Raw genomic sequence first — 14,541 nt, forward strand, 5'->3', positions numbered from 1 at the left:
ATGTCTGCAATGGTTGGCAGGTCCTTCAGTCCGGACCAGATGTTATCAGCATCCCCGCCAGTGCCTCTTTTGGGAAAACTGAGCTTTTTCCTCGCAGCCATAGATGTGGAAGAAAATGAGGGTGGAGCTGTTGGCATGTCACGGTCCTCTTCAGAGGACAATCTCCTGACCAGCAGGTCTTTGCACCGCTGTAGATTTGTGTCCGCCGGAAACAGAGACACAACATACGCTTTAAACCGAGGATCGAGCACGGTGGCCAGAATGTATTCCTCTGACTTTAAAAGAGTGACCACCCTCGGATCCTGGCAAAGCGTACGAAGGGCTACATCCACAAGAGCTACATGCTTGCTGTAATCGCAATGGCTTACCAGCTCCTCCCTCACTTTCTCCAGCTGCTTCTGCAACAGCCTGATCAGGGGAATGACCTGACTCAAGCTGGCAGTGTCGGAACTGACTTCTCGTGTGGCAAGTTCAAATGGCTGCAGAACCTTGCACAACACGGAAATCAGTCTCCACTGCGCTTGACTCAGGCGCATCCCCACTCCTTTGCCTATGTCGTAGGTGGCTGTGTAGGCCTGAATGGCCTTTTGCTGCTCCTCCATCCTCTGCAGCATATAGAGGGTGGAGTTCCAGCGCGTCACAACCTCTTGTTTGAGGTGATGGCAGGGCAGGTTCAAGCTTTTTTGATGTGCCTCTAGTCTGCGGTAGGCACTGGCTGAATGCCGAAAGTGTCCAGCAATTTTGCGGGCCACCGCAAGCATCTCCTGCACACCCCTGTCACTCTTGAGGTAATGCTGCACCACCAAATTAATGGTGTGGGCAAAACATGGGACGTGCTGGAAATTGCCCATATTTAATGCCCGCACAATGTTACTGGCATTGTCTGACACCACAAATCCCCATGAGAGTCTAAGTGGGGTAAGCCACTGGGAGATAATTTCCCTCATTTTCTCTAATATGTTGTCAGCGTTGTGCCTCTTATTAAAGCCTGTAATGCACAATGTTGCCTGCCTTTGCATGAGCAGCCATTTTGTAGATGCTGCTACTGATGCAGCTGTTGCTGTTGCTGCGGAAGGGGATGCATCTACCCAGTGGGCTGTCACAGTCATATAGTCCTTCGTTTGCCCAGAACCACTTGTCCACATGTCCGTGGTTAAGTGGACAGTGGGTACAACCGCATTTTTAAGAGCACTGAGGACACTTGATCGTACTTCTCTGTACATTTTTGGTATCGCCTGCCTAGTGAAGTGGAATCTCGAGGGGATTTGGTACCGGGGACACAATACCTCCATCAACCCTCTAAATCCCACTCCACTGATGGCGGACACCGGGCGCACGTCTAACACCAACATTGCAGTTACAGCCGCAGTTATACGCTTTGCAATAGGGTGACTACTATCGTATTTGGTGGTCATGGCAAACGACTGTTGGACGGTCAATTGTTTGGTGAAAGACTTAGCGGTCTTACGACTTCCCCTCTGGGAAGATGACCGACTAACAGCAGCAACAGCAGCAGTGGCAGTAGTAGGCGTACCGCTGCAGGATTCCTCGGATGAATCCCGTATTGAGGAGGACTCAGTCTGGCTGCTGACTTGGGCTGCAGGACTGAATCTGATGGAGATTGTGGAGGAAGTTGACGAGGAGGGTGTTGCTGGTGTGTATCCAACTGGACCACGGGATTTAGGTGTCCCTGTACCGATGAGGGTCCTAGCCCCAGTTCCTGAACTAACCACTGAACTATGAAGGTTATTCAGGTGACGTATAAGGGAGGATGTTCCTAGGTGGGCAAGATCCTTACCCCTGCTTATTTGAGCTTTACATAAGCTACATATTGCCATACATTGGTTGTCTGGATTTGGATAAAAATAACTCCAGACCGAAGAGGTGCATTTTTTGGTCTTCTGACCAGGCATGACGATGGGCTTTTTCATCCCATGGACATCAGCTGTTTCCCCCCCTGGTGCCTCATTTACAATAACCACATCACCATCCTCATCATCAAGTTCCTCCACAGCACCAGCTACATCATCAATAGCCTCCTCCCGAGCCACCTCTTCCCGTACAGTGATGGGAAGGTCAGGCTTGACAACCACCAACACCCTTGGACTCGCCTTGGGGATTTGTGATAATTTCTCTTTAGAAGGCAGAGTTGTTTGCTGTTTTGTTGCTGACAGCATAACTCTCTTCAATTTTTTGTAGGGGGGGGGAGGAGGAGGAGGGCTAAGATCCGTGGGTGAAGCTGAACCACTAGTCATGAACACGGGCCAGGGCCTAAGCCGTTCCTTGCCACTCCGTGTCGTAAATGGCATATTGGCAACTTTACGTTTCTCCTCAGATGATTTTAAGTTTCTCTTTTTGCTACTTTTTCTTAACTTGGGCTTTTTGGATTTTACATGCCCGGTACTAGGAGATTGGGCATCGGGCTTGGAAGACGACGTTGATGGCATTTCATCGTCTATGTCATGACTAGTGGCAGCAGCTTCAGCATTAGGAGGAAGTGGGTCTTGATCTTTCTCTACTTTATCCTCCAAATTTTTGGTCTCCATTATATGTAGCACAAGATACTGCAGAATGTGTGAACTTGGTAATATTGCAGTACCAATGGACTTATACTGCTGGATTGGTTTTGCAAATTTGGTTATAATTATTATATATTTTTTTTTTTTTATTTTTTTTTACTTTTTTTTTATTTTTTAAAAACTTGGGAATAGTGGGGAAATAACTATGCCCTTAGAAGCACAGAGCACAGGACACAGCACCACTGGACTGAACAGGACACGGCACAGGACCCAGCAGCACTACGGAACTCAGCAGGACAGAGCACAGGACACAGCACCACTGGACTGATACTGCAGAATGTGTAAACTTTGTAATATTGCAGTACCACTGGACTTTTACTGCTGAATGTGTGAACTTGGTAATATTGCAGTACCAATGGGCTTATACTGCAGGATTGGTTGTGAAAATTTTGTGGTAATTAAAAAATATTAAAGTAGTTTTTGGTATTTTTTAAAAAAACTTTTTTTTATTTTTTTAAACACAGGGGAATATTGGGGAAATAACTATGCCCTTAGAAGCACAGAGCACAGGACACAGCACCACTGGACTGAACAGGACACAGCACAGGACCCAGCAGCACCACTGACCTCAGAAGGACAGAGCACAGCACACAGCACCACTGGACTGATACTGCAGAACACAGCACAGCACAGCACAGCACAGCACAGCACTAAACAGCACAGCACTAAACAGCACAGCACAGCACAGCACAGAACTAAACACAGAACTAAACAGCACAGAGGACCACCTAACACACCCTCCCTCTACCCTGATCAATGCCCGAGTGAAGATGGCGGCGACTAGCGGGGAATTTATAGGATCCGAGTATCGCGAGATCCGACAACGGGATTATGAGTCAGAGCCTCAGTTTCACTTTTGAATTTGGCGCCAATACCCGGATCTGTCTCGGATCCGACTCGGATCCGCAACGTTCGGGTGGGCTCGGATTTCAGAAATCCGAGTGCGCTCATCCCTAGCTTAAACATACATTTGCAAATGTGTGCAACAAAGACTTTTGCATTTTTATCTACAGTAGAAATGGCAGATCTGTTGCTGGCTATAGCAGTGTGCTGGGGGAAAAAATGTTGTGTGTATGTTCCTTGCAGGATAACCCCACCCTTTCAAGCACCTGTTATGGCCTATAAATTGATATGAGCAGCTTCCACTTCTGTATTTGTCTGAGAGGCATGTTGGTGTCAGTAGCTGAGTGGGGGTACTGGCACTGAATTGCTGTTTGGAGGCTTCTGGGGTACCTCTTTGGTAAGTTGGCTCTCAATTTAAAAACACATATGTATGGCCCAAATATATGGGACTCTCATTGTTTAGAGTAAGAATTTAGAAACATCATGACCGTATCCCAAAACCTTGTTCTCTTTCTGCAATGCCATAGGTTGTGTATCAGGGTAGCTTCATCACATTTGTGACAGCTGCCTGTTTCATTACCATATATTTTCGCTGATGTTGTGACACCCTGTTAAGAATTTTGTAGTGTACCTCCTGTAAGCCTGCTGAGGTCAGTATTTTCATTTTGCAATCTGGATGATCTAGTAGGGGTTCTGTACCAGACAACTCAGGTAGATCTTTTGGCCAAGTAGTCAACATCTTGGACGTAAGACTTTCAAATCGACCGTTATTAAATCCCCAAAAAGATATCTGATTCTATATTTATAGGACTAGGAAATATAAGAGAGGTTTAAACTCATTAGATGGTGGAAGATTTGATGGTTTGTTTTGGGTGCCAGCATGATGTCTTGCCTGTAAGTACATGTAAAACTGGGTGTTTGGCAGATTTCTTTTTTCTTTAAACTGCTGGAATGTATATTGGGTGCCTCCAGGCTCGAATATATCCTTAATAGCTGCAATCCCTTTCATTTTCCATGCAAGAAATATAGCATTATCTAGGCTCAGCTGAAAATCTGGATTGCCCCAAAATGTGATATATTTAGTGTAAACCATACTGCAGCTGTAAGATTTGGTAATTGCGACCACGCTTTGTAAGTATTAGTGAATAATATGTTACTCAGTATATTAGGAGGGATCAACGTCTTCCGCAGATGTAGCAAGGCGCACTCGAGTAAGGTGCGAAATTTGGGGTTTTATTTTAGGTTTGCGGCCTTCCTTACTATCGGGAGTGTTGTTTGTGGTAACAGGGTAGGGTAGCATAAGGACTGGGACTGGCTGTACAATGTTCTAGACTATTATTTAAATGATAAACAGAAAACAAGCTGTCTGTAATGAGCGGACAGGATATCCGGGAATGACATTGCGCCATTGTCTATGAATAGAGCTGGGACAAGGACTTTGAATTATGTCTACCGCGTGGCCAAATTAAGGATGTTGAAATTGGTGCAATTTGGTGGCCAAATTGGGGAACGCGGCGGATATTTCATGGAACAGTTTATACAACGCCGCTAATCTTTGCCCGTGAGTTTACTCTGGGAGCCGCCTGGAGGAGGGACTATGACAATGTCACAAGCACTATGAAAGAAGGTCGTACCAAAATGTAGAGTGGATCTCTTGCTCGACCCGTTACAGACATCATGGCACCCATCACATTGGGGGAGGTCAGGTAAATGAGATGTTCTTATTTTATGTAACTCACTATGATCTTAGATTTGGGAAAACTATCCTTTAATCCCTATCACTAACCATATGATACAATACAATCACCATTATGGCTCAAGACCATTTTCTTGTGTTGCCCACAACATACCAAAGGCAAAGGCTACGGGTCCGCACTGCATCAGTAGGAATCAGCATTAGAACCCCCCAGCCTAGTGTACAACATTGTCCTATGCTGGACACCATACCATGGCGGTGTTAGATATAGATATAGATATATATATATATATATATATATATATATATATATATATATATAGAAATATATATATACACACTATATATATATATAATTATTTTACAGCCTGGTCTTATTAAGAGGAGAAGATTAGAGCATCCAGCTACCACCCAGGGATATCTATCAGGGCTCTGGGATCTGCTACATTAGTGGTCCCAGCACTCCAATGGGGAGTAAGTTGCTGACATTGTACTTTAGTAACAGGGGTTTTTGACTTGTTACTGCAGTACATCCATCAACTGTACTGAAGGTTATTAAGTATACACTTATGTCACCGATATATATTGCCCCCACTGAAATTGCTTTGACAGGAAGGTTAGAATAATATATATTCCCTCAAATCAACAATTCATCTTACTTTGAATGCTTGATACACAGACTACGGCATCATGTCTATGTCTCGGACTTTGTACACAGGGGAGGACTCCGACATTAGGCCGAGCGCTGAACCGTTAGCTCTACAGGCATCACAAGTACTTAAAAGAAGCAGCCAGCGTGAAAAGACACCAGGAAGCCTGTATTGTACAATGTGGCAGCATGTCACACACACTGGCTGCAGCTTGGTGATGGATCAGTCCCATTAAGTTCTGCCAGCCTTGAAACAGGCTTTGTACGCCAAATGCATGTTTGTCTGCTCTTGACCTCCCTTCTGTTTGCTATCTCTTGTCCTTAAACCTCTGATATCTGATTTATGTTTACTGAAGAGCAAGAAATCTTATCTGGATGAAAATAGATCCTGTACTGTTGGCCACACACGCCCTGGTCTGGGCAAGCAATTCAGTTGGAATACTATTATACAGTAAGTGATCCCATCCTGGCAGATCACAATCCAATCAATTGGTTCAGAATTAATCTGTCAGCGCTGTAAATCGTTTCATCCACTGAGCTCCATCAGCAAGTTTGTAAGCTGATTGGCCAGGCTTAAAATAAAGGGGAGACACAGCAGCCAATTGCACAAAGTGATCCGGTAGATCGCCATGGCTCCTGATTAACCAGATCTGAGAAATTTAGTAAAGCACGTGTGACCGGCTTAACATCTACTTTATCATATAATGCCCCCTCTTGTTCAATAACCTTAAATGAACTCATCTACAGCAGTTCTTGTTACATATTTCATATATTGATATAACACAGTAGCAGTGTATTCTGAGTACAGGACACTCTCAATAGGCATTCTCATTTAAAAATATGAAATAGCAGCTGATTTTAGTGACCTACCTGTCACAATCAACGTGAGTGATGGAGATCCGAGGGGGGATCCGCAAAGGGAGGGTGGTTGGCCTCTGCATGCTGTCATAGTCAGGGGAGCGAGCCCTCTCACCAGGTCTCCAGGGTGGGACCTGGAGGGTAGAGGAGAGGCGCCTCCGTCCCCTGCGGAGATCTGCACCCAGGGTGCTAGATGATGTGTAGGATCTGCTGTATCTCCCTGGTTCATCTCTGGATTTTGGCTGAAAATGAAAAATATAGTTATTTAGGGTGAGTCAGATATGATTCCAAGATTTTCCACTTTTAACAGTGGGTTGTTCTCATTACAGGTGTCCATATTTATTAAATATATATTAAGGGCCTCATTCATTAAGGATCTTAACTTAAGAAACTTCTTATTTAAGTCTCCTGGACAAAACCATGTTACAATGCAAGGGGTGCAAATTAGCATTCTGTTTAGCACATAAGCTAAATACTGACTGTTTTTTCATGTAGCACACAAATACTTGATAGCTTATTTGTACACTGAAATTTAAAGTTGATATTTGTGTGTTACATGAAAAAACAGGCAGTATTTAACTTATGTGCAAAACAGAATACTAATTTGCACCCCTTGCATTGTAACATGGTTTTGTCCAGGAAACTTAAATAAGAAGTTTCTTAAGTTAAGATCCTTAATGAATCAGGCCCTAAAATTCCAAATAAGATGTTTTCATTTGTGCATTTGAAAGCGGTAAATTAGTAATGCATAGTAATTACAATCTCAGCTTTTACAGCCTTGGATAATATCATACTCTAAATCAGATATATCAGTGATTTGTATCTATATGGGAACTGCATAGTTCTATTTGTCCCCTGTATGATTCTCATTCCAGTTATTTTAATAACTACGACAGTTAGTTTAGGGCCAGACTGGGCTTTATTCATTTTACAAATCTCCCTTAACAAACACAAGATCCTCTTTCCGCCCCCTCAGCTTAGGTGCTGCCGGCAGTATATTTGTGGCAGTGGACTGAATCGTGGCAGATATCATGTAAAGCGCGCCGGAGATAAAGCCCAGTAATTGTGTGTGCTCTCTGAAGGGCGCTATCGCCTGTGCACTTCTCAAAATGACTTGTGCAGTGATTGAAGTTTAATTAGAAGCAAGTTACGGGAATAGAGAAACGTTCATTGAGGTGGAAAATGAAGTACTTGTTTAAGTAAAAGGCCAATCCGTTGTGCTCACTATTATTTAATTACAAAAGCACAGTCAGGGGCCCAGATACAGCCCACATATACACATAACAAAGATCGCATGGCAGTGCTTTCTTAAAGGGATCATGTGCCCTATATAAAAGTAAACCTGACAGCAGTTTTGTGCATGGGGTACGCAGTGATGTTATTAGTTGTGAATGATATAGGTTGCATTCTGTAGAATATTGGTTTAACAAAAAGCGATGCTGCCTACACTGCTGCATATTGGCCACAGGTAATCGTAAAGTTAATTTTCACTAATAATTCATTAATATTTGTAGCAGCGCTTTATTGAATTTGTGTATGCGTGAGGGACACAATAGGTTACAATGTTCCGACATAAGTCTTAGGGCTAGATTTACTAAACTGCTGGTTTGTAAAAGTGGAGATGTTTGCTAAAGCAACCAATCAGATTTTAGCTGTCATTTTGTACAATGCACTAAATAAATGAAAGCTAGAATCTGATTGGTTGCTCTAGGCAACATCTCCACTTTTTCAAACCCGCAGTTTAGTAAATCTAGCACTTAGTGTGACGTGTCTTGCATGAAATAGCTCTGCACATGCTCAGAAACTGACCTTATAACAATGAACACAATTGCATGCGTGTCCTGGAAAATTGCATAATTTTGGCCGCGCCCCAATGACAAAATTTTGCTTCCATCACCGCAGGTCACATCATTGAGGCTCCCATCCTTCCCACTTCCTAGTGAAGTGGGCAGGATGCGGGAGAATTGCCTACTCTCCCGGGAGTCCGTGAGACCTACCCAGAATTCAGGAGTCTCTAGGACATTCTGGGAGAGTGGGAAAGTATGAGTTAAACATCAATCACATAATTGATTTGATACTAAGCAAAGGTAAAACCTTTGTTTCAATAAACAGGAAACAATTGACATAATTGTCATTTTTATATACAGGCTATACTATTCCAAGGAACAAGAGCTGAAGTCAATGAATTTTTGTAATATTTCAATGGATCTTAAAATTAACAGTACTTCTGGAGTGGCTACAAACTCCACGTAGAACACATGTTTGGGAGTAACTACTCCTATTGCTGAGAAGTGCTTCATTCAAATGTTCTTATAACACAAAATCTAATAGAAAAAATAGAAAGATACATCACAGTAGTATGCCCTGCCCAACGATCATTTCAGCTAGGTTGCTTTCATATATGAATATATTTGTTTGTTGACGAATATCTTCCGCAGCTCTCAAGGTAAAGATGCCAAATCTTACATAATTATTTAGTATAGTAAAAAAAATGTTTCAATGCAAGTGGTGCAAATTAGTTTTCTGTTTTGCACATAAGTTAAATACTGGCTGTTTTTTCATGTAGCACACAAATACTTGATAGCTTATTTGTACACTGAAATTTAAAGTTGATATTTGTGTGCTACATGAAAAAACAGTCAGTATTTAACTTATGTGCAAAACAGAAAATTAATTTGCACCCCTTGCATTGTAACATGGTTTTGTCCAGGAGACTACTTACTCAATTTTTTTTACTTAACTTTCCTTAATGATACAGGCCCATTATCACCAAGTTCACTACACAAGACTTAGGATTATTGTCAGTGGTGGAATGGGTGTGAATATGGTGGTATGTCATATTGCCACTTCTCCTGTTGCCTTTCTTGCAAAACTTTCAAATTATATTCACTTACATTTTCAATACCACCACTTCTAAATTTCTACTTCCACCATGCATTATAATGTATAAAAGTCTATCTAGAAAGTGGCACATGTGGTATACTTATACCAATCAGCCACAACATTAGAACCACCTGCTTAGTATTATGTAGATCCTTCTTGTGTTACCGAAACAGCTCTGACCCTTTGAGGCATGGACTCCACAAGACCTCTGAAGGTGTCCTGTAATATCTGGCACCAAGACATTAGCAGCAGATCCTTTAAGCCCTGTAAATAGCGAGGTGGGGCCTCCATGGTTCGGACTTGTTTTTACAGCACATCCCACAGATGCTGGATTGGATTGAGATCATGGGAGTTTTGGAGGCCAGGTTAACACCTTCAACTCTTTGTCATGTTTTTCAAACCATTCCTGAATAATTTTTGCAGTGTGGCACATTATCCTGCTGAAAGAGGCCACACCATGAAGGGGTGTATTTGGTCTGCAACAATATTTGGGTAGGTGGTACGTGTCAAAGTAACATCCACATAAATGCTAGGACCCAGGGCTTCCCAGCAGAACATTGCTATATAGCATCACCCTGCCTCCACCAGATTGCCTTTTTCCCTTAGTGCAGGCCTGTCCAACCTGCGGCCCTCCAGGTGTTGTGAAACTACAAGCCCCAGCATGCTTTGCCAGTAGACAACCTGTTGATAGCTGGAAGGGCATGCTGGGACTTGTAGTTTCACAACATCTGGAGGGCCGCAGCTTGGACAGGCCTGCCTTAGTGCATCCTGGTGCCATCTCTTCCCCAGGTAAACGACGTACACGCACCTGTGCGTTCATCAGACCAGGCCACCTTCTTCAATTGCTCCATGGTTCAGTTCTGGCTCATGTGCCCATTGTAGGCTCTTTCAGGGGTCTACGGCTACGCTGCCCCATACGCAGCAAGCTGTGATGCACTGTGTTTTCTGCACATTTTCAGCAATTTGTGCTACCGTAGCTTTTATGTGGGATTGGACCAGACAGGCTAGACTTCAATTCCTGCACACATCAATGAGCTTTGGTAGGTACTAGTCACTGCATATCACAAACACTCCACAAGACCTGCTGTTTTGGTAAGGCTCTGACCCAGTCATCTAGTCATCTAGTCATCACAATTTGGCCCTTGTCAAAGTCGCTCAGATCCTTACACTTGCCTATTTTTTCTGCTTCCAACACATAAACTTCAAGAACTGACTGTTCCACTTGCTGCCTAATATATCCCACCCCTTGACAGGTGCCATTGTAACAAGATAATCAATGTCATTCACTTCACTTGTCAGTGGTTTTAATATTGTGGCTGATTGGTGTAGATGTATCATCCTCATCATCATCATCATCATCATCATCATCAGTCATTTATATAGCGCCACTAATTCCGCAGGCTGTTCCTCACTCACATCAGTCCCTGCCCCATTGGAGCTTACAGTCTAAATTCCCTAACACTCACACACACAGACAGAGAGAGACTAGGGTCAATTTTGATAGCAGCCAATTAACCTACTAGTATGTTTTTGGAGTGTGGGAGAAAACCGGAGCACCCGGAGGAATCCCACACAAACACGGGGAGAACATACAAACTCCTCACAGATAAGGCCATGGTCGGGAATCGAACTCATGACCCCAGTGCTGTGAGGCAGAAGTGCTAACCACTAGGCCACTGTGCTATTTAACAGTAAAGCGTCACTAGTAATTATTTTAGCGTGCTGAATACTATGCAACAGAACAGTAATTCAGTAGACAGCGCTAGCATTGAACAGGGCAGAAAAGGCCAATAAATAAAATATATTGAGATGTTAGATATTTATAAAATTATTTTTCAGGTCAGTACTGGACTGTTTATTGAACAGATCACATTACCAATATGTCAGTCAAGGCAAGGCCACAGCAAGGGGTCTGTAAAATGTGTATTACATTAAGGAGAACATGTTCTGTGAGCAGAGAGAGAAAGACTTATTACAAACCTATTAATGTATGTTTACAGCCAGAAGTTCCAAGGTCCTAGAGTAATCTAGACCAGAATCATCCTGCAGACTGTAACTGTGTTCAATGATGGGGGCAATGAGATAATGTCACCCTACAGGCTGTGTGTACTAGGAGATGATTAATTTAAGGCATAGGGATCTATTTATCAAACCCAGAAAAACCCAGTATCGGGTGTATTTACCGGAGATAGTTTTTTATTTTTATTGTTTCACCCCACCCATTGAAGAGGTTAACGCCAGCCATAGCACTGCTATTGCTGGTATCTATTACTGCTATTGTATTGGGAGCACGTGTAAATGGCATACTATGTTTTGGGGGCATGTGTAAATGGCATACTATGTATTGGGGGCAGGTGTAAGTGGCATACTATGTTTTGGGGGCACGTGTAAATGGCATAGTAATGTATTGGGGGCAGGTGTAAATGGCATACTATGTATTGGGGCAGGTGTAAGTGGCATACTATGTTTTGGGGGCACGTGTAAATGGCATAATAATGTATTGGGGGCAGGTGTAAATGGCATACTATGTATTGTGGGCACGTGTAAGTGGCATACTATGTTTTGGGGTCACGTGTAAATGGCATACTATGTATTGGGGCACATGTAAGTTGCACACTGTGCATTGGGGGCACATGTAAGTGGCATACTATGTATTGGAGGCACAACTATGTGGCAGTCAGTGTATTGGGGCACAACTATGTAGTATTCAATGTATTTAGGGCACAATGTATTCAATGTATTGGGGGCATAACTATGCGGCATACTAGGAATTGGGGGCACAATTATATATATATATATATATATATATATATATATATATATATATATACAGCCATACATGAGTTGACTAGATTTTAGCCGACATACTGACAGAAAAAGGTTGCCCTCCCCTGTCATACACCATGCTTTATTTGTTATGTCCTTGTGTCCTGTGCTCACGATACTATGGTCTGTGATACCATATATTATCTTGTGAATATATTACCTTGTGATGTCCTATACCGCTCTAAGACAGCTTTGTATCTGCCAGGACAAGGAAGGCAACTGACTTCATGTTCTTCCCAAAAAATTGAATGTCCGTATGACTTCATTATAGTTAAATATCTCTGGAATGATCTAATGAGAAGATATTCTGTGATGTCTGTACAAACAAAATTAGCATTAGCTTGAACCCAACATCACGAGAAACTGTCATGTGATCATACTGTGTTCCCCAGAAATCAATTATAGTACTTTCCTGAGAAAATCTGACAGACGGAATGAGCTGGGAACTTACAGACCAAGTAAAAACATTAGTTCATATTATTTGAAATCAAAGGCTGTATTTTACTGAGCTGACTATATACATGAAATAGATGGAGAGTTTGTACATAACTACATAATCATGCTTACCTTTACCCTCTTACATCGGGTTTCTATGTTAGGAAGAAGGCACTTCACTATGTGAGCAGGCAGAGTATGAATGACAGGCTTGCACACATGCTTTGCAGAAATATACTATGTGGATTATTAGATTCAAATACAGGCGTAGAGACTACAGCATGCCTCTCACCTGTCCTAATTTAGGGGGGGTAATCCAGATTCTGGGGGACTATCCTGCCATCTAAACATTCAGATCCCGACCGCTGGAATGTTGGGAGGTATGGCCCGCTCACCGCCGGCAATGTAGAGGTGATTTTATGAAAACGAGGGATGTTGGCCCAAGTGCCAGACATACCCTAGGGATGTGACATGCAACCAACTTGATATAAACATGTCATCACACACCCCGTTTTATTTAGTGTGACTAGTGTCCAGATACGCAAAGGGTAATCTTGGGAGGTATGCTGCAGGCAGAACAAATGGACAACACAGCAGGAGCACCCACAAACTAATTGGCATCCTTGAATGCAACAGCATTCAAATCTTTAAACACTCTCTGAAAACCCATATCTTTATTAGAGCATATTCTACTCCCACCTATACTACCCAGCACTAATGCAACCTCACACCAACCCTACTCCCACTTATACTACCCAGCACTAAAGCACCCTCCCACCAACCTTACTCCCACTTATACTACCCAGCACTAATGCATCCTCACACCGACCCTACTCCCACTTATACTACACAGCACTAGTGCACCCTCCCACCAGCCCTATTCACATCTATATTACCTAGCACTAATGCACCATCCCACCAACCCTACTCCCACCTATACTACCCAGCACTAATGCACCCTCACACCAACCCTACTCACATCTATATTACCTAGCACTAATGCACCATCCCACCAACCCTACTCCCACCTATACTACCCAGCACTAATGCACCCTCACACCAACCCTACTCACATCTATATTACCTAGCACTAATGCACCCTCACACCAACCCTACTCCCACTTATACTACCTAGCACTAATGCACCCTCACACCAACCCTACTCCCACTTATACTACCCAGCACTAATGCATCCTCACACCGACCCTACTCTCACTTATACTACCCAGCACTAGTGCACCCTCCCACCAACCCTACTCCCACCTATACTACCCAGCGCTAATGCACCCTCACACCAACCCTACACCCACCTATACTACCCAGCGCTAGTGCACCCTCCCACCAACCCTACTCCCACCTATACTACCCAGCACTAATGCACCATCACACCGACCCTACTCACATCTATATTACCTAGCACTAATGCACCATCCCACCAACCCTACTCTGACCTATACTACCCAACACTAATGCACCCTCACACCAACCCTACTCACATCTATATTACCTAGCACTAATGCACCCTCACACCAACCCTACTCCCACTTATACTACCCAGCACTAATGCACCCTCACACCAACCCTACTCACATCTATTTTACCTAGCATTAATGCACCCTCACACCGACCCTACTCTCACTTATACTACCCAGCGCTAGTGCACCCTCCCACCAACCCTACTCCCACCTATACTACCCAGCGCTAATGCACCCTCACACCAACCCTACTCACATCTATATTACCTAGCACTAATGCACCCTCACACCAACCCT

General features: G+C 43.3%; 1 long non-coding RNA gene across 1 annotated transcript in view; it reads right to left on the reverse strand.

Moving 5' to 3' along the window:
* Positions 1-6,642: 6,642 nt before the first annotated feature.
* Positions 6,643-14,541, reverse strand: part of LOC142151310 (uncharacterized) — a 209,251-nt gene continuing 201,352 nt past the window's right edge. The window contains exon 3 of the long non-coding RNA XR_012691174.1: positions 6,643-6,867. This is a non-coding gene — a long non-coding RNA (uncharacterized LOC142151310). The remainder of the gene's footprint in view (positions 6,868-14,541) is intronic.

The sequence above is a fragment of the Mixophyes fleayi genome, chromosome 4 (genome assembly GCF_038048845.1).
Source record: "Mixophyes fleayi isolate aMixFle1 chromosome 4, aMixFle1.hap1, whole genome shotgun sequence".
In the NCBI taxonomy this organism is placed as follows: Eukaryota; Metazoa; Chordata; class Amphibia; order Anura; family Limnodynastidae; genus Mixophyes; species Mixophyes fleayi.